At 40.6% G+C, this 20,962-nt stretch overlaps 1 long non-coding RNA gene across 1 annotated transcript; it reads left to right on the top strand.

Annotated features, from left to right (window-relative positions):
- Positions 1–524: 524 nt before the first annotated feature.
- Positions 525–16,709, top strand: LOC147915122 (uncharacterized). Its single transcript, XR_015554429.1, has 3 exons — positions 525–740; positions 3,195–3,246; positions 14,186–16,709. It is a non-coding gene; the product is annotated as an uncharacterized LOC147915122 (long non-coding RNA).
- The last annotated feature ends 4,253 nt before the right edge of the window (positions 16,710–20,962 follow it).

Here is a 20,962-nt window from a genome sequence, read left to right on the forward strand (position 1 = left end):
CCTAGATACTTCAAATGATCTCCAAATGAGGTTATCTAAATAGCCAGCAATATACCATAAGGATTAAAAGAAAAATATGTCAGTTGTGCAACCTTGTTAGAAGTAAACATTTTCTACAATTATATATTTTCTGTAAATTTATGTTGTCATGTCTTCATTTTTTAATATACATGGAATCTCAAAAAATGGAAGCATCTTGGTCCTTTCTCATTGTGATGTTGTGATTTATAATAAGAAATGTATACTTAGTCTTGTCCCCATTTCTGGCACAGTACTCCTAAAACTCTTGGAATTTCCTAAGTGATAAGAGCAGTAAAGGAGTCCTTTGTTATGTTAATATGACTTTTGGAAAGTACCTAAGGACGGGGGTTGGTTGCCAGTGGAGCCAACCACGTGATTTAGAGGGTTGAAATTTTCAATCCCCCACCTAACTTCCGCCCTCCCTCCTCCCACACCTCTTTCCCCCACCCCCATCTGGTAGGGAGGGAATCTGGAGGCTGAATCAATTGCCAATGGCCAATGACTTAATCAATCAAGCCTATGTAATGAAGCCTCCATAAAACCCCCAGAGGATGGGATTCAGAGAGCTTCCCGGTTGGTGAATGTGTGGAAATGCTGGGAGAATGGTGCGCATGGACAGGGCATGGAAGCTCTGCACCCTTTCCTCATACCTTGCTCTGCGCATCTCTTCCATCTGCCTGTTGCTGACTTATATCCTTTTACAAGAAACCAATGATCTAGTGAGTACAGTTTCTCTGAGTTCTGTGAGCAGCTCTAGCACATTATTCAAATACAAGGGAGAGGTCTTTGGAACCTCCAATCTATAGCTGGTGGGTCAGAAGCAGAGGTGACAACCTGGACTTTCAACTGTCATCTAAAGTGTGGGGATGAGGCAGTCTTGTGGGACTGAACCCTTAACCTGTGGGATCTGATGCTATCTCTGAGAAGACAGTGTCAGAATTGAGTTAAATTGTAGGACACCCAGCTGGTGTTGAAGAATTGCTTGTTGGTGTGGAGACCCCCGCCTCCATGATGGAAATGGGGGCAGAACTCTTACTCATTACAAAATAAGTCAATAATATATTATTATTACTGAAAGAGAGAGGATAGGAAGGGAAAGAGAGAAAGGGGAGAGCAAGAGAAACACACAGAGACAAAATAGGAAAAGAAAAGAAGCGCAAAGTGAAAGAATTTCAGGGAGGAATATAAACAGGGAAGCAAAGAATAGAAACACATGGGAAAAGAGAAGGGTGGGGACTAAGTGTTCAATAATAATTATGTATTTCTGTATTGTTTGACTTCTTATAATGAACACATTTGAAAATTACAGTTGAATACTACAGCTGTGCATTTTCCTGATTGAGTGTTTCCTGTCCAGCATGGTGCAGTCTGTGTAGCAAGGGAAAGACAAGTGCTGTCTACTATTAGGGCCTGATGACAGGAGCCTTGGAGAACCTCCAACAACTCTTCGCTGTGTTTTCTCACTCACCAACTTGCACTCCATATAAATTTTCTCCCTATGAACATTTAGTTGGAAAGAGAGAATGACCACCCCAAAGGAGCTCTCTGATTCTCTTGAGAATTACATTTGTCCTTGTAAATTGGCGTCATTCTGGTTTATACCTTGTCTCCTGTGAGGTTTCTTACTAAGATTATTTACTTAGAGCCAAAGAACTTAGATTTCCATGCATTTAAGCTGGAGTATAAGGCCCTAGAATTCTGTGACAGCAGAGCTCTGACTGTGGCAGAGGGCTGCACTCATTCCACCTCCCTCTTATCTGTGTTCTTTTTTTTTTTTAATTTAATTAATTAATTTATTTTCCTCCGAAGCCCGAGTAGATAGTTGTATGTCATCGTTGCACATCCTTCTAGTTGCTGTATGTGGGACGTGGCCTCAGCATGGCCGGAGAAGCGGTGCATCGGTGCGCGCCCGGGATCCAAACCCAGGCTGCCAGCAGCGGAGCGTGCGCACTTAACCACTAAGCCACGGGCCGGCCCTTATCTATGTTCTTCACATGCATTCATTCAGAATTATTGATAAGATAAGTTCACTTGAATGAAGAGTCTTAAGTACAGAATATTTCAAAGAAAATTAGTGTATTTTTCAATACATCACAAAAACAAAACATAATACATTTGAAAAGTAAAAGTTTTACTGAAAGAAAATGTTGCAATATATAAAAATGTTGCAAAATATGAAATTTATTTAGAAATTATTAAATAGTGAAAAACTTAAAATAGCCCAAATGTCCAGCCTATCCAGATAACTGGATAGGTAAGTCTGTGATGCATTCATACAATGCAATGCTTTCCAGCCACTAAAAATAATGAAGCAGATCAATGTATTCTCACATAGTAAAGAAAACTTAGGTGTATTTTTAATTAAAATAAGCAAATTTCAGAGCAATGTGCATCATATGACATCATTTTTGTACAGTAATAATATGGAGCATGGGGGAAGGGATTATAGGGCATTGTCATTTTCTATGTCCGACATTTCTGTAATACTTGAATACTTGTAATTAGCATGCATCATTTTTCTAATTGAAAAGAACATTAAAAAGAGGTAGCCCCTGTCTCCTGTGTTAAGAGCCTACTTTAAAATAAAGTATTTCTTTATCTAAGAATATTTTAACCACCTGACATTCAAACTACACAACATGAATGATTGTGCAGTAGGGTGAAAGATCTTTTGTTTGGAGAATGGATTCAGGCTAACCAGAAGAAAGAAAACATAACCTTCCAGTTCCTCAGGCAAGGTCCCTGAATGGAACAGCCACCCTAAATTTTGTTAAGTGTGAGAGGTCAGGACATCCTTAGAAAGTGGTGAGGCTGGTACACTTTGTGTTTGGTGTCGCCATCCTCTTCTGATGTTTCTGGGCTCCTCTCACCTTCTTTACACAGTGACACAGGCAGCACCCCAGGAGCCCAGAATCTTACACACTAGGACACTCTTCTTAGGGACCAATCAGAGAACACTAATAATGGTTACTAGTACTTGCTTCCCACTGATCCATCAAAATCTACCCGTTTTTTGAATGATTTCCTCTAGCTGCGCTCTTTGTGTGGGAATCCATTAATAATAGGGAAACTCTAGGCAGATATAGATACTTATAACAGTTAACATTTATTGAGCATGTATGTGCTAAGCATTATATTTACATTATCTCATTGTTATTATTCCTGTTTTATAGATGAGAGAACCGATGATCAGAAGGTTACTCAGCATCATACGGTTAATGAGAGGTGAGCTTAAGATTCAAACCCAGATGTTTCTGTCTTGGTAACCTGAGATGCTGACCCCTAAGCCAGTGGTTGTCAAAATGTGGACCCTGATCAGCATCATCAGCATCACCTGGGAGCTTATTAGAAATGCAAATTTTCCGTCTCTACCTCAGATCTTCTGGGTAAGAAATTTTGGAGCCTAGAAAGCTATTTTTTAAAAGGCCCTGTGGTGATTTTAAAGTACACTAATGCCCTAAATTATAGAGCAGAGTTGTCCACTTGTACTTTGTGGGATGAAGGACATGTTTTATACAATCTGCTGTCCAATAAGGTAGCTACTAGCCACCTGTGGCTGTTGAGCATTTGAAATGCAGCTAGTGTGACTGAGAAGCTACATTTTTAATTTTATTTAATTATAATTAAAATTTAAATAGCCACATATGGTTAGTGGCCACTATGATGGATGGCAGACCACCGTCTCCTTATATCCTTGACTGTGGTTCTTTTTTAGATCATCCTTCAACTCTAAGGAGCACGACTAATGCAGTCAATTAGCACCAAGTGTAGCAGAATGGCGTTAGAAATATATTGGAATAAGTTCAGTCTTGTGTAGGACACATTATTCAGGAAGCTTCCCACGTTGTCTATATGTGGAGTTAGTTATAAAAAGAATAGATGAGAGCATTCAACCCACATGACCCTTATATTAGTCCACACAACACCAAATGTAGTGATTAGGTTGTTTACACAGATTGATGATCCTATATAGACAGTGATCAACGGTTCTCATGCACAAGTAGGATGAACCACCCAAATATTGACTTAGATATGACTTTGGTAAAAGGTCATAAAAAAATCCTTATGGAATACCTTCTTCTTTTTTAAAGTATGTAAGAACATTCAGGTATGATAACTCATTTGATGTGATTCAAAGACTATTTTCTGACAAGATGTTGGTTCTTTGTACCACTAGGAAGTAGCCACCTGAAATGCAGTAAATGTAAAAGAGTCTGTAAACTTCAAGATTGTAACCTGGTGTGAAAACGGTGGAAATGAAGAGAGGCAGTGTGTCCTGTCCTGTTATAAACCAAACAGTAGGGTGGAGAAAAAGAATATGTCAGTGCTTGAATTTATTTACAGCTGTCCAAAAGAGAGAGAAATCCAGCTAGTGGACATCAGTATTCTTGATACCACAGAGAAGCAGAGACTAAAAGTATTAAATCCCCTCTGCTCACCTTGGGAAGTTCGTTGGCAGGAGCCAGGGGTCAATTTCAACAAATATTTATCGACTCCTTATGGCTCAGTACTGATGAGAATTCAATGATGAGCAGAGTTGTGTTCCTGAGAGAGGCATGATGGGAGTTTTGCTTTAGGAAAATTACTCTGACAAGAAGCTATCCTGGGACTCCCTCCTGGGGACCATGAAGACCAGAATGAAGTGGTTGTTGGTGGAACTGGAAAGGCAAGGAAGGTTATATGAAGCATTGCCAAGATAGAATTCCATGGGAACTTATTAGATATGAGGGGTTGAACTTTGTTATAAGAGTGAGGTTTAAATTTGGGTACCAGGAAGATGGTGGTGTTGTTAACACCACATTTGAACCAAAAAGATGTGGAGGAGAGGAGATGTGTCATGGATTTAAGGAATTTCAATACTTAGTAACTGTTGATAGGTGATATTTCCTGCCATGACTCAGCCTGGCAGAAAATGAATCCAAGGGTATATAAACAAGTATCTATCAGGCTTTGGGCAAGATTCTGGAGACAGCATAGAGGAGAGAACCATAACATATCTTTTTTGTTAAAGAGCTGGAATTGCAAATTCTGGAGTCCGTTTAGTGGTCCAAAGTATAGCCAGCCTGATAAAATGTCCTAGTTAATTATCTTGCAAATTGTTTCGCCCCAGTCAATTCCTCCCTCCTTGATTTTTGCAGATCTTGCACAACTCTTATTCTATAGTGTAACAATTTGCTAGATTGGAGTTCCTTGATTAAGAGGATTGTGTCTTATTTAACTTTGTATTGCCAGCCCTAGTCTAAGAACCTAGCATACAAATGTTGGCTAAGTAATAAATAAACGACCAATGGATGAACAAACAAAATGCTCTAGGGACTTGGTTTGGTCCTCCTCGTTGATGCCAAGGCTAAGTTTGAGGGTCTGGCCGCACGAATACTGACATTGGCTCAAATTGCTTCACCAAATGGGCTATATTGATGTTGGGTATGTGTGACAAGTCAGGACTTTGGTTGGCAAGTGGTGGTGATGATGGTGATGAAGGTATGTGGTGTGAGGTTGTGGGAGGGTATGGTGGTGAGGGGCATAGGAAAAATAGAAGATATCTAAGTAGGTACATTTAATTTTACTTCTACTTCCCTTTCTATCACTTTGATCAAATTTTGATTTTCCTTTTCCAAATTCTCAGATACCTATATCTAGGAGGTAATATGTGCCAGGCACTGTGCTAAGTGTTGGGATACAAAATACAAAGAGCAAATCCTGGAGGGTGAGGTACTCCATCCCTGGGCCTGCACTGTTCTCTGGTAGCTCATGTCAGCCTGCCCAGGGGGTCTTTGGTAGCTTGCCTGATTTTTGGTGCAATATGATATTCCAAGTTCATCTTATATCGCATCATTTCTTTTTGAAAGATTTCCCCTTACTTCAAAAAATTGCATAACCCATAATAAAATCTCTTACCTAAAAAGCCTTCCTTTTTTATTCTTCTCAATAATCTTCCGTGTCATGGGGAGAATGTTTCAACCTTAATAAAAATTAACATTGGGGCTTTACTGGTTATAAGATATATATTAACTTTCCTTTTCAATTTAATGACATCTTGATAATTGTCCATAAGACTCAGTGAAGTTCAAACACTGATATTTAATATTTTAAAGCAAGTCTCTTTCTCAGTGATTCTAAGATAGATCCAGTATCTACTTTGGATTTGATGATGATCTCAAGTAATACGTTGGTTAAAAACCAGATTTAAATATATATATTTTTTAAAGCACTGATGTTGCTTTGGGAAGCAATATTTTTTTTAGCCCACTGCTAAACAAATAAGTAGTTACAAATGAACTCTCTCTGCCTTCCTTGTCCCTTATCATTGTCTTCCTGTTTGAGAAATAAATGCATCACATTTTCTTACATGAAAATTGGATCCTTATTTTTATGTTTCTTATAATATTTTACTGATTCTCATTAATTTAGAAATTATGCTAGAAAAATAAAAGAGCTAAAAGTGAGTTTGCCAAATCCTGAGATGAGGTCTTTGAATTGGAAGCAGGAACAAAACAAACAAAGGCAAAAAAAAAAAAAAAAAAAAAAAAAAGCCAGTATGCAATTATGGCCTTGCTGGAAAAGGATTTAAAACAAGCTTGTTATTCTAAAGTGAAGCAGATGAGATTGAGCGGTGTGAGGCAAAGTTATAATAGCAACAATAAATGAATGGTTAATTCAAATATGGTTTAGCCCACTGGTTCTTGAATTTTGGTGGCTATCAGAACCACCCTGAGGGCCTGTTAAAACATATCTTTCTGGGCTTCACTCGTAGTTTCTGATTCAGTAGGTCTGGAGGGGAGGTGGAGTATTTGCATTTCTAATAAGTTCCCAGGTGATGTTGATGCTGCTGGTCCAGGGGTTATGTTTTGAGAACCATTAATCTGGCCAAGCAATAAAACACTAGACACCATTTTGAAATTGATGATATAGGTGTGTATTTATTAATAGACAATGATAAATTCATAATGGAACTAATGGGAAGGGAGAGAAAGAGAGAGCCCCCCTCTCGGTCCTCACCAATCTCATCCCCTCCAGCTCATTGGACAGCATTGGTAGTTGCTAAGACATCAACTTTTTATTTTGTTTTACAATTAAATGTAAAGAATTAAGCTTTCCTTGTACAATGTATCAAGTTAAACAATAGCCCCTGTAAGTATTAGAAAGTTCTCTACAGAAGAGTTATAGATAGTGAATATGGAAGGAATGATAGAGTTAGTAAGTCACTATTTTGCAACTCCAGCGTAATCATGCAGACCACAACCATCAATGGATAAAACCAATAGGTGAAAAGCTGATGAGCATTTTTATGATGGAGGGATTCAGCAGTTACTATGCAAATCCACTGATCAGTCTTAACATAAATATAGAGAAATGATCAGACATCATGGTGCTTGATGTGATGCAACATGAAAAACACCACACACTAAGTATCTTACCAACAATGGTGAACCTGAATTTAATCAAGAGTCTGGAACTCACTTTAATTTACGTAAACTATGAGAAAAGGAAACAAATTAAGTGATGGCACAGGAAAGTAAACAGACACATCCAGACGGAATATTTTACAGGACAAATCAATGACACGGGGGAAAAGTTAGAGAGACTTAAGAAGCGTAACCAGCAGATGTGATATGTGGATCTTATTTAGATCTTGGGTTGAACAAGGTAAATGCAAGAAGAAAATTTTAAGACAGGGAAATGCATTGCCTGAGTATTAGCCAACACCAGAGATTTAGTCTTAATTTTGCTAGGTTGATATTGACATTTCAGTTAGTGTGAAAATGGCCACATTTTTAAGAGATGCATGCTGAACTATGTTGATATGAAGTAATATGGTATCTACAATCTCCTTTAAAATAGTCTTGCCAAGGGAACGAACAAAGGACAGATGAAGGAAAGTGATCAAAGTTGATAAGTATAGTGTCTGGATAATGGGTATACAGAAATGCGTTATAATGTGCTCTCTACTTTGTGTGCATTTAAAAGTAACCATAATAGGGGCGGCCCCGCCCGGTGGCGCAAGCGGTTAAGCACTTGGGCTCCGCTTCGGCAGCCCGGGGTTTGCAGGTTCGGATCCTGGATCCCGGGCACGCATGAATGCACTGCCTGTCAAGCCATGCTGTGGCGGCGTCCCATATAAAGTAGAGGAAGATGGGCACAGATGTTAGCCCGGGGCCAATCTTTCTCAGCAAAAAGAGGAGGATCGGCATGGATGTTAGCTCAGGGCTGATCTTCCTCACAAAAAAAAGAAGAAAAAAGTTAGTTGTTATATAAATAATTGTTTTTTTTTCCCTATCCTTCCAGTGAATCAGGAGTTATTTAATTTCTTTTCCTCTCAGTTTGAGCATTTGTAAGGGACATATTAACTAATAGTAAGGGTGTCGTCTAAACAATTAATTTTAAAGTGATGATCTCCACTGGTATAGTTGATTTATAAGCTTAAAAGATTATTTAAATATATAACATTTGTTAAAGACATTAAAATATTTTCAGTGGGTTTTGGGGCTTGGGAAAATGATTTTAAAACAAACATGCTTTCAGCATTCATTGATGCCCGTGCAGCATGACTTGCTCTTATTTTGCATAAATAATCTATGTGCATTCTTCGGAAAAGGTAAACATCTTTGCTAAAGCTCTTCACGGTGCCTGGCTGAATTTAGAAGTGAGCTATAATCCCAGCTGACTTTGTCAGCTTCAGCTCTATCTCACCCTCACAGATGGGATGTCAGCACTGCAACTGTGATGCTTTTAGCACCACGTGAGGAGATCCTGAGGGTCCTGGGAGGCAAGAGCAGATGACTCCAAGTTCCTTGTGGACAAGGAAGTAAAAGCTAAGAAGTGGCGTGTTTCTTGGGAAACATTTCAACATTGTTATTTAGAGAGGCAGGAGGCAGAGAGCAATACAGCTGGAGAATTAAATGTCGAGATGAGCACACAGATGAGTAAGAAAGCATTGCTTTGCCAACTGGGTAACATCTGGCACATCAGAGTCAAGTTAAATACCTAACAAGTTAAACAAAGGTCCACGCAGCAGATGATCTCTTCATCTTTCTGCAGGAACATAACGGCCAAAAATAAGTCATGTTATACACGAAAACCGGAGATACAGTTTAAAAAATAAAATCCTCCTTTAAACAGATGTGGAATACACAGCTGGAATGAAAGCAGTCCCGAATGTGAGAAGGCAGTTTATAGAAAATGCAAATGTCATATTAACTCTGGCAATGGATTACAGTATAAAATACAGCAAATTTGTCTTCCTCCTAAATTGCTATGGTTTATCAGATTATCAGCAGTGCTTACAACACAAAGCATATACAAATATTTTTTTCAGAAACAAAACAGGAATATATTGGTAACCGATGACTGATTCATGACTATAGTAAAACTTTTCTTTGAGATCACTTGTAATATGTTCTATGAGATATTAATATCATTAAGATGACTTTCATGCCAAAATTTCTCTTCTTGATCCTCTCTCTCTATTCTATATCACCATAGCCTGGGATATCTTTCTGAGACAGTAAATCCAATCTGAGTTTTAGTCACAGTGACAGAAATTAAAATGGCATCAAAGATCCAATCTCTTTTTCGTTGTTCTCTGACTTTGGGGGAAAGAAACTCCTCAGGTTTGCAATTTTACCTCCATTGTTTGATGTTTCATTATTGAAGAACTGTAATTTTCAAGTCTTTTGAAAAGCCATAACATATTAAAAATTTCTATTGTCTTTCTGATGCATTACAGATAAAGATTCATAATGTTTTATTCCAATTACCACAACTGGATGAGATAGTAACAGCAAATCCACAACATTTCTCTGAAAGGTAATCAGCAATGTTTACTGAGGACCCACCATGTCCCAGATAAAATTCTAGATGCTAGAGATACAGCTGTAAGTAGACAGACAAGGATCCCAAGCATAGGAAGCTTCGTTTTAGTGGAAGGAGAGACAAAGAGAGAAACCAAATCATTTCTATAATTTTTATTTATTTATTTATTTATTTTTTCCCCCCAAAGCCCCAGTAGATAGTTGTATGTCATAGCTGCACATCCTTCTAGTTGCTGTATGTGGGATGCGGCCTCAGCATGGCCGAGAAGCGGTGCGTTGGTGTGCGCCCGGGATCCGAACTCGGGCCACCAGCAGCGGAGCGCGCGCACTTAACCACTAAGCCACGGGGCCGGCCCAGCCAAATTTCTTTTTCTTTTTTTTTTTTTTGTTGGTGAAGAAGATCAGCCCTGAGCTAACATCCATGCCAATCCTCCTCTTTTTGCTGAGGAAGACTGGCTCCGGGCTAACATCTGAGCCCATCTTCCTCTACTCTATGTGGGACGCCGCCACAGCATGGCCTGACAAGCGGTGCATCGGTGAGCGCCCAGGATCTGAACCCAGGCCGCCAACAGCGGAGCGTGCTCACTTAACTGCTAGGCCATGGGGCCGGCCCCAGAAACCAAATCATTTCTGACAGTTACCAGGTCTGGGAGTGATGTGCTAGAGTGTGTATGGGGGACTACTTTAGATTGGGTGGTCAGGCAAAGGCTCTCTGAAGAGGGAACATACAAGCTGAGAACTAAATAACAAGAAGGAGCCAGTTGTATCAAGAGCTGAGGTAAGAACATTCTAGGCAGGGGACAGCTAGTGCTAAGGCCCAGGGCAGGAATAAACTTGATCAGGGACAAAGCCTGGAAAATATAACGCATGTGTGATGAAGTTACTGATTGCATTACATATGCTTAAGATGACAGTCCTCATACTAGAAAAACTAGGTTTTAGGAGGGGAATTAAATTCAAAGTATCCAAGAGTGGTGCTGGCGATTGCAATGTGACTCGAAGAACAAGCTAGGCTGGTTGACAAAGGCCCAGATGTTACAGAATGAGTGAGCTTAATTCCTGAGTTAATTCCAGTTATTCTTGGCCTAGGCTCAAAACAAACATAAACACCATCCAAATGGACTCAAAGAGGAGAAGATTTTTTTCACAGTTTGAACATTAGGAAGAAGGCAGACTGTAACGTCACCATTGTGAAAGGCAATGGCTTGTAACAACCCCCTCTCCCCTTTTCAAAGCCTCCTGAGAAAGCAAAAATATTTCATAAAATATCCTTTAGTTCTCTTGCAGTGTTGGTGAGTAAATATTCATATTTATCATTAGTAAGGGAAGTAAGTCTTAAATTTCCATTCCCCTCCCAATCTCATTATTTTTAGATTAGTTTTGAATGAAGTTTGCATTTTCATGAAGTTGTTTATCCTTCTACTCTGATTTTTTCACAGGTAGTTTCAATGCTTTTGCTAACAACTTGTCAAGCTGTAGCTTTAAAATAACTACCTATTGAGGCTCACGGTTTAGAAACCCTAAAGAGGATGAGATGCTCTCTTTGTAGTTTTCCTCTTAAATAAGTAACGATACTTTAGAAAGGCGATTTATTTTTTTATTTTTATTTTTTTTAAAGATTTTATTTATTCATTTTTCTCCCCCCAAAGCCCCAGTAGATAGCCGTATGTCATAGGTTCACATCCTTCTAGTTGCTGCACGTGGGACTTGGCCTCGCGTTGGACAGAGAAGCGGTGCCCTGGGGCGCGCCCGGGATCCGAACCCCGGGCCGCCAGCATCAGAGCGCGCGCACTTAACCGCTAAGCCACGGAGCCAGCCTAGAAAGGCGATTTAAACTAAACCTTTTGCGGTACTACATTCAAGGCACGAGGTGAAAATTTGGAGTGTCTCTTTCTCCTTTCTCTTGTACTCATCTTGCCCCAATATGAGAAGTTTAATGTGAAAAGAAATCACTTTATTAAGGGAGGAGAGCTGTTGTGGACCTTTTGCTGCAATTTAGAGATCAGGAGACCCTTATCATCTGCTCCAGAAGTCCGCCAAGGAAGTGACTTAAAGGACTGGCCCAGGGTGCTCGTTCCTGCGCTGGGTGGGAATTGGGAGGAACCAGCTCCTCAGAGATGCAAATGAACCGCAGAAGCCTACCTATTTTTCTACAACTATTCAGTTTCAAGAAATGTCCTGGGGCCAGCCCTGTGGCGCAAGCCGCTCGGGGTTTGCCGGTTCGGATCCTGGGGGCGCACTGACGCATCGTTTGTCAGGGCACGCTGTGGCGGCATCCCATATAAAGTGAAGGAAGATGGGCATGGATGTTAGCCCTTTGTCTTTTTTTTTCAAAGATTTTATTTATTTATTTTTTCCCCCCAAAGCCCCAGTAGATAGTTGTATGTCATAGCTGCACATCCCTCTAGTTGCTGTATGTGGGACTCGGCCTCAGGATGGACGGAGAAGTGGTGCCTCGGTGGGCACCCGGGATCCGAACCCGGGCCACCAGCATCGGAGCGCGCACACTTAACCACCAAGCCACGGGGCCAGCCAGCCCTTTGTCTTCCTCAGCAAAAAGAGGAGGATTGGCAGATGTTAGCTCAGGGGCGATCTTCCTCACCAAAAAAAAAAAGAAAAGTCCTTTCCTGGACGTACAATGGCTTGGACTTGTGAAAAGCTGGGGACTGACAGAGAGTTGAGTTCTCCATTCTAGTTCTCCAATTTGAAGGGAATTAGGAACGTTAGACTCAGGATCACTTTTGTAAGAACATTGTGGGTTTTGTGACTTGTTCAGGGTTGTTTTATTTGACAGCCTGTGGCCTGGTAGCAGTTAACTCCTTAACATAAAAGCCGGTGTCGGTCTTCAGGGCCAGCCAGCCTGCTTTTCTCAGTGCGGTCAGTTTGAAAATCCCCGGGGAGAGAAGCACTTTCTCTAGGGACCAGAGAAAGGAAAACAAGGTGAGTCCCTGGGAACTGCTCCAAGGGAAAATAAAGAAAAAAGGAGCAGGGGACATCAGCTGAGCATGAAGAACAGCTGCTGATCACTCACTGCGACCTTAGGGCAGTGGTTTCAACCTTTGGAGGATGAGTGGCTCCCAAAGTCCCTGACACTCTGGTTGTGCCCCAGACCAACTACACCAGCCTCTCAGGGATGACACAGGCATCAGTAGTTCTCATAGCTCCCCAGGCAGTCAAAGATGAGGTCCCCGCCCTAGGAAGCGCTTCACAAAATTTCACTTGCTCATGAGTCACCTGGGGAGCTTGTTAAAATGCAGCTTCTGATCCAGTATGTCTGGGGCGGGCCCGAGGTTCTGTGTTTTCATCCCAGCTCCCAGGAGTTACCAATGCTGGGAGGGACACCCTGAGCGGCACAAGCCCTTGAGTGTTAACTCCAGACACCAGCTGATTCTGCATAATGATTTCACTGCCTACCATTAAGCCAGTGCTCAATATTTGAGTGCCAGACATTTTAAAATATAAATCTTGAAAATCCCATTAAATTTGGAGTAAAATCTAAACGTGTGACTGGCTGACAAATCCTTTAATGTGACATGGACTTTAGCCCCCTTCTCTGAGCTCTCCCCCCACTCTCCTCCAGCTCACCCTGCTCCAGGGGGACAGTTACTCTTGCTGCTCCTGGAAAGTGCCAGATCTAACCTCTGTTCAAGGCCTTCGTACTTGCTTTGCCATCTGCTTGTAGTACTTTCCCCCTCCGTAGCCTCATGGCTTGCTTCCTCTTCCTTCAGCGCGAACATCTCCTCCTTAGCCCTTCCCCCATCACGCATTCTAAGTAAGCCACCTTCCCTCCACCTGTCTATCTCATAACTTTTCCTCCACACAGCATTGATTGCCATTGGAAATTGGTCTGCCTATTTGTTTGCTTTTGGCTTTTCTGTCCACCTCCACAAGAATATCAGCCATGAGGGAAAAGCTGCTGTCTGTCTAGGCCACTGCTACACCCCCAGCTCCTAGAAAAGAGCCTGACACATAGAGGGACACACACACACAGTGAAAATGAGTGGTAGGAATATCGGTCAGGTATATACATAATATATAGAGAGACACAATGGGAGACAGAGAGTAAATTCTCAGTAAACACAGGCTGTTAAGAGATCTTAACAATCTGGGTTTCTCTGATCATGGTGATTAGTACAGAATTATGTTTGAAACAATGCGGTCATCTACTCAGCCATACTGAGCCTGACCTTGGCTCACACAGGACTTGTAATCCATGTTTTTAGGAAAATCTTAATGAATTCATATACATTGCAGAAGCTGAATTCACATTTGCATTAAGGAAGAACATTACCCAGTTTATTAAAAAAGACTGCAGGCAGAAGCTGCAGCAAGATGCTTTTGCTCTTTTCCAGCCTCTTGTCTTGGTGAAGACTGATCCGTGGAAGCGATTGCTGAGCCTGGCTCCTTGGCGTGAGAGCTCTGTTACGTAGACCAACTGAATACTCGAGAAACACAGTCACGGCAGCAGAGGACAGGCAATGAGCCAGGAAGACGTGTCTGTGACTAGACTGGAAGCTGCAAATTCTTCCGTGGTTTTTATGTTCTGACTTCTAGCCAGTCTTCTGTCGGTTACTCTGAATTGAGTACTCAATTGTACTTGAATTTATGCTCTTAACACTGGTTTTGTGGATTGTCCCTATATATTTGTATATTTAAATTGGAGTAGTAGCTAATGAGATATTCACATTGCAACACAATTCAGTCTGTACAAAAAGACAAACATTGGAAATCAATCTCCCTTTTCTCCCTGACCTTTAGGTGATTAAAGAAGACAGTTTGGTCATAGAAGCAAACTTTATTTAACACTTCATGAAACGGGTGGTCTCTGTCCCCAGGGTCCAGAGAAATGGCATGGAAGACAGGAAGCTTTCACGGGAAAGAATAAAGAACATGGAAGCGAGCACAGGGCCTGGGGTTGGCTTGGTGTTTGAGGACTGACGACTGGACATACTGCATTTCTGGTCAAGCAGATCATTTACAGGGACATGAATATTATCAAAGTTCCGGTTTGCTGACGTGGTCCCCCGCACGAGAGTGGCTCCATCTTGGGCCTAGAAATTTATCTCAACACCTTAATCCCCACTGTTTAGAGACCACCACTGTTGTCAGTTTCTTGTGTACTCTTCCAGAAATGTTCTATGCAGCATCCGTGCTTCAGTTTATTAATACTCAAAATGGAGTGAGAAAAGTGCATGTCTCAGCAGGCTCACGTGAGGATTATGTGCATTAACACATGGAACATCGCTTACAGTGGTGCCAGGTACATACCATGAATTTCATGATTTTTTAAAATTATTATGCATATATTAGAATGAAGATTGTATATCAAGGCTGTCCAAATAGAAATATAATGTGAGCCACACATGTACTATTAAATTTATTAGTAGCCACTTTAAAAAAATAAAAAGGCACAGGTGAAAAAGTTTTAGTAATATATTTTATTTACCTCACTACATCCCATATAATATCATTTCAATGTGTAATCAATGTAAATATATTTTAATGTGATATTTTATAGTTTTTTTTGGTATTAATTCTTTGAAATTCTGTGTGCATTTCATGCTTACAGAAAACTCAACTGGCACTAGCCCCAGTTCAACTGCCCACTGGCTACATGTGGCTAGTAGCTACAGTAGTGGACAGAGCAGGTCTACATATCAATCTGTAAACTTGTCATTGTTTTTTACTCTATTCAAATAATACCATTCCTTGTTCACCTGGGTATCATAAAATATTAATATTTTGGATGAATTTGGAGATAAACAAATTATACCTAAAATTATGTCATTTTAGAATTTCAAATGCCTACTACAAAAATTGGATTCTAAAATGCTTAATATGATGTAAAGAACAAGGACTTCTCATTGTTCTTAGGGAAAAGACTCAATTCCTCACTGTGGCCCACTGCAGGGACTGCCTGCCTTGCCTGCCCCCTGCTGGTTCTGCTCCAGCCGTGCTCAGGGCTGCCGTGGGGTTCTTCCCATGGGGACTTTCCAGTGAGCCTTCTCTCTCTGCCGGGGCACTTCCTTCCTCTGACCTTCAACGTGCACGCATACTCCCCCCTTGCCTAGTATGTAATGTATGAATCCCTCTAAAGGAAAATATATGTATCTTCATTTAAATTATTTTATTTTAATATAAAATAGTACAAACATAAAATTGTAACTCCTTATGTTGACAGTTCATATGCAACGTCACATCCAAAATAAAAACTGTAACTAAAAAGAATGAAATTATGTAATTACTAAAAACGTATAGAAGTGTTTATTGTAAAAAAAAAAAATTCTCCTTCCCACCCATTGTCTCAGCCTTGAAGTTTCCTTTCCCAAAGAATGATATATCTAGATATCTACACCTATACCTATCTATATCTATATCATCTCCAGATATATATAGGTTATTTATTCTTTGTTTATTTTTACACAGATTTGCTGCATTCTTTTCCAAATAACAATTCACATTATTGATTTAGTGGGATAGACGATGTTTTTTTGAATTCACAATTGCCCAGGTTCTTTTGAGTTCAGCATGACCGGTCCACAGGTGCTCTGTGATGACACTTCACCCACCACTCCCCTCTATGTGAACTACCGGGAAAACCTTCATTCTTGCAGCGTCATGGTGGACATTTGATCTCCGCTTGGCAGGAATGCAGATAGACACATTAAGTCGGTCTCTGTTCTTTTCACATTAGCCCGAGACAATTAGAGTCACACTACTTGTGGCCAACTCAATCAAAAACACACATGTTCAACACGGGCTTTTAAAGCTTTGGGCAGACATCAGCTGTTAAAAAAGAACGATCAAAAAAACGTTTCTGGGGCCGCCCCGTGGCTTAGCGGTTAAGTGCGCGCGCTCTGCTGCTGGCGGCCCGGGTTTGGATCCCGGGTGTGCACCGACGCACCGCTCCTCCTGCCATGCAGAGGCCGCGTCCCACATACAGCAACTAGAAGGATGTGCAGCTATGACAGACAACTATCTACTGGGGCTTTGAGGGAAAAATAAATAAATAAAATCTTTAAGAAAAAAAGTTTCTGTTAATTTTTAAGGTTGTCATCAAAATGAAAATACAAAATTAAAAGAAGTCTCATAGAGGACCTATGGGCCCAAGAATATCTTAGGTTGAGAAACACCAGCCTGGTTATTTCTGTATATTTACTCCTCGAGGCTCAGCTCAAGTAAAATTTATGTGACAACCCTCAACCCTAAAACTAAGTCAGGTCCCCCTGTTATGTGTGTATAGACCACCAGGCACTCCTTTAATGCAATCAGTTAAGCAATTAATTATGTGGTCATGTGTTTAAAGCTGTCTTTCCCATGACAACACAAGCTCTGGCACAGGTACCAAGTCTAGTTTCTCTGCCACTGTATCTCCAGTGCCCAGCACAATGCTTTTCACATAAAAGGCATTTAACAAATATGCAGTTTTTGAGTGATTAGGTAAAGAGACTAGGGTTCAAGCCCTATCTTTACCTCTGTGTAATCTTTTTTTTTGGTGAGGAAGATTGGCTCTGAGCTAACATCTGTGTCAATCTTTCTCTATTTTTTTTGTATATGGGATACCGACACAGCATGGCTTGATGAGTGGTGTGTAGGTCCACACCCAGGATCCGAACCCGCAAACTCCTGGCCGCCAAAGTGGAGCGTGCAAACTTAACCACTACGCCACCAGGCTGGCCCCTGTCTGTGTAATCTTGACTAGTTATTTAACCTCTTGAAGTCTTAATCTCCATATTTCATAAAATGAAACAATAGAACAGATCAGAGATTTCCAAACTGTGCATCACCTGGAAAGCCTTTTAAATAATGCAGATTGTGGAGTTCCACCTGTAGACACTCTGATTTATTAGCTCTAGGGCAAGGCTAGATAATCTGTTTTAAAAGCTCCTGAGATTACAGTGTGCAGCCTGGGTTGGAAACTGAATTATTTCTCACATCCTATGGTTCTCTGTGTATATTAGGCCTTGACTTGAATTCAGCATATAGTGATTGAGGGCCTAATATATGCTAAATATTACTAGCACTGGGACTAGTAATATGAGGACTATTTAGATTTCCTGACCCCAAGGATGTGTCAGCTGAGAGACAAAGGATGATCTAACAGCTTTTTGAACACATTGGTAGCACAGGATACTGTAAAAGGCAGACCAACAGCATTTATCTCACTCTGAGGTTTAGGGAAAGATTACAAGAGGAGATGACACTTGAGTTGATCATTGAAGGTTGGGTAGGAATTAACAAAGAGGGAAAGGTACGTACACAGAAAGGACAGAATGTGCAAAAGTCCAGGGGCATGAGAAAACCTGGTTCACTAGAATCCTATAAATGATTCCCAAAGTCGCAGGGCAGCCAGAGGCAGTGGAGTTTACGAGATGTCTCTGGAGAAGAAGCTGTTGTTACAGTAGAGTGGCTGAGAGCAAGGGTTTTTGAGCCAGAAAGATCTGGTTTAAATCCTGGTTTCATCTTTCTCTCTCTCTCTGTGACTTAAGAAAATTAATTAACTTGTTCACAATCAGTTTCCTTATCTGTGAAGTGGGGACAATAATACCTGTCTAGTAAGATTACTATAAAGATTAAATAAGGCAAAATGAGGGTCCCGCCCTGTGGCTTAGTGGTTAAGTGCATGCGCTCTGCTACTGGCGGCCTGGGTTTGGATCCTGGGCGCACACAGATGCACCGCTTGTCCGGCCATGCTGAGGCCGCGTCCCACATACAGCAACTAGAAGGATGTGCAACTATGCCATACAACTATCTACTGGGGCTTTGGGGAGAAAAAGGGAAAAAAAGGAGGAGGCTTGGAAATAGATGTTAGCTGAGGGCCTGTCTTCCTCAGCAAAAAGAAGAGGATTGGCACAGTTGTTAGCTCAGGGCTGATCTTCCTCACAGAAAAAAAAAAAAAAAGGCAAAATGAGGCAATATATGCACAGCTCTTAACACACTGCCTGGTAGATTGTAACCAAAAAATATACCTAAGAAGGCAAGTTCATTGCAGCTTTGCCTTTTATTTTTCAATTTTAATGACTACACAGTACTGATATTGTATTTAAAGCTTTTTTTAATAAAAATAGTAATTGTTATTATTTTCACGTGGAAAAAAATTCAAATATCACAAAAGGATGTTTAGGGAAAGTCAGTGTCCTTCTCAAACCCAGATGTCTATTCTATGATTTGCTCTTCCTAGAGGCAACCAGGATATACTAATTTTTAACATGCCTTTAGAGATATTCTGAATCTCATTTGAAATAGCAAAAAATTAGAAGCAATCCATATGTCTGTCAGTGTGGGAAATGTTTGTGGAATAGGCGCCCTTGGATAAAAAATCATGTTGCAAAATGACGTGTTCATTGTGATGTCTTCCTTTTAAACAAACATACAATAATATTACATAGAAATATATATGTTTATATATAAATATATATGTGTATATATATAATTTCATGTATAAAATCAATATCTAATGATTAAGAATTAAGTGCTCTTCATTGTGGTCTTTTCACACTCTAACTTAACCTTTTAAATACTATATCTCAATGATATAACAGTGTGCTTAATGAGTAAATATATTTTCTTGTCTGCTAACTTGAGGGAGTTGCTCCTAAAAGGAATTTAAGCATTGTGAAAGGATTGCTGAATAGGCCTATATGGGTCAAATCTCATAACCTTAGACACTAACGTGTCCTTTGGTTTTCAATGACTGTCTTTGACAGAGCGCCTATGGACACTCTGTCATTTTATTGGATTATGGTCCACTAGTAGAAACAGGTGAATGCTCTAAATATGATGAGACGTAACTTATTTCTTTTGATATCTGTGACTGTAAAGTTCACCCCTGATTTATTCATAGCTATTTTGCTTATACACTAAACATACACATTAATTGTAAGATACATTTAGGTTTCAGAAATAAGCAAATGTGAAAAAAGTCTTAAAATCAAGTATATATGATATTTAAATGACATTTCTTTTTACTTTGTTAGGGAGAGATGATGAAAGAGGGCAGCTTGTTATACTATGGAATCTCACAGATTTTCCACTTAGTATGGTTATTGTTTCCAATGCCACATTTTTATTTTTTAGTCATCTCCGAACAGGTCCAGCTTCATGTCTGGGTGACCTGTGCAGTCACATAGGGCCCCATGCACCAAAGAGGCCTCGTGCTTGGTTTAATGTTCTACTGTCACCCTCTTGGAAATCTTAATTTTTTTAATTTAATTTAATTTAATTTTATTTTTCCCCCCAAAGCTCCAGTAGATAGTTGTATGTCATAGCTGCACATCCTTCTAGTTGCTGTATGTGGGACGCGGCCTCAGCATGGCTGGAGAAGCAGTGCGTCGGTGCGCACCCGGGATCCGAACCCGGGCCGCCAGCAGCGGAGCACACGCACTTAACCCCGCTAAGCCATGGGGCCGGCTCGGAAATCTTAATTTTTAAACAAAGAGTCTTATATTTTCATTTTGCAGTGGACCCTACAAATCATGTAGCTGGCACTGATGTGGGCATACAAACACCTTCCCAGCTAAGCCCATGTCAAAGTAACTCTGAAAAGTCACTGTAGCTTCAGAGCTCCCCACAGAGTCAGCTGAGGCCTGTATTAAAGCTTGACTTCACTTTTCCTCTCACTGAATCCTGCTTGATTCCTTTTTCTTCTATAGGTATTAGTCCCAAGGGCCCACTAACCTCCGTCTCAGAGTCTGCTTTCCAAATCAACCTGCAACCATGATATATTGGATGTGGGAGCTGAGGGCGAGAGAGGAGTCAAGGACAATTCTGAGATGGTTTGCCTGGACTTAGTGGACAATAGTGCCCTTCACAGATAAGGGTCCCAAAAGAGGAGGAGCAGTTTGGGGAGGGAAAAGATAGTGAGAGGTTTTCGTATTAGAGTTTAAGATTTCAATTTTGTGCACTAAATTTTGATAGGACTCAAGGCCGTCTAGGAGGAGATAACCACTGTGGGATAATAATCTGGAGTTCTGCAGAGAGGTTTGGGTTGGCTTCATGAGCTGATTCCAAGGAGTGAATGTCATTGTCCAAGAATAGTATATAAAGAGAGGGCTAAGAGGAGACACCACTAGGTAAGAGCTGAGCAAAAAGATCCAGCAAAAGGATGGAGACAGAGCCACCTGCGAGAA

This window comes from Ceratotherium simum, chromosome 15 (genome assembly GCF_057802395.1).
Source record: "Ceratotherium simum simum isolate JZ-2026a chromosome 15, ASM5780239v1, whole genome shotgun sequence".
Lineage (NCBI taxonomy): Eukaryota > Metazoa > Chordata > Mammalia > Perissodactyla > Rhinocerotidae > Ceratotherium > Ceratotherium simum.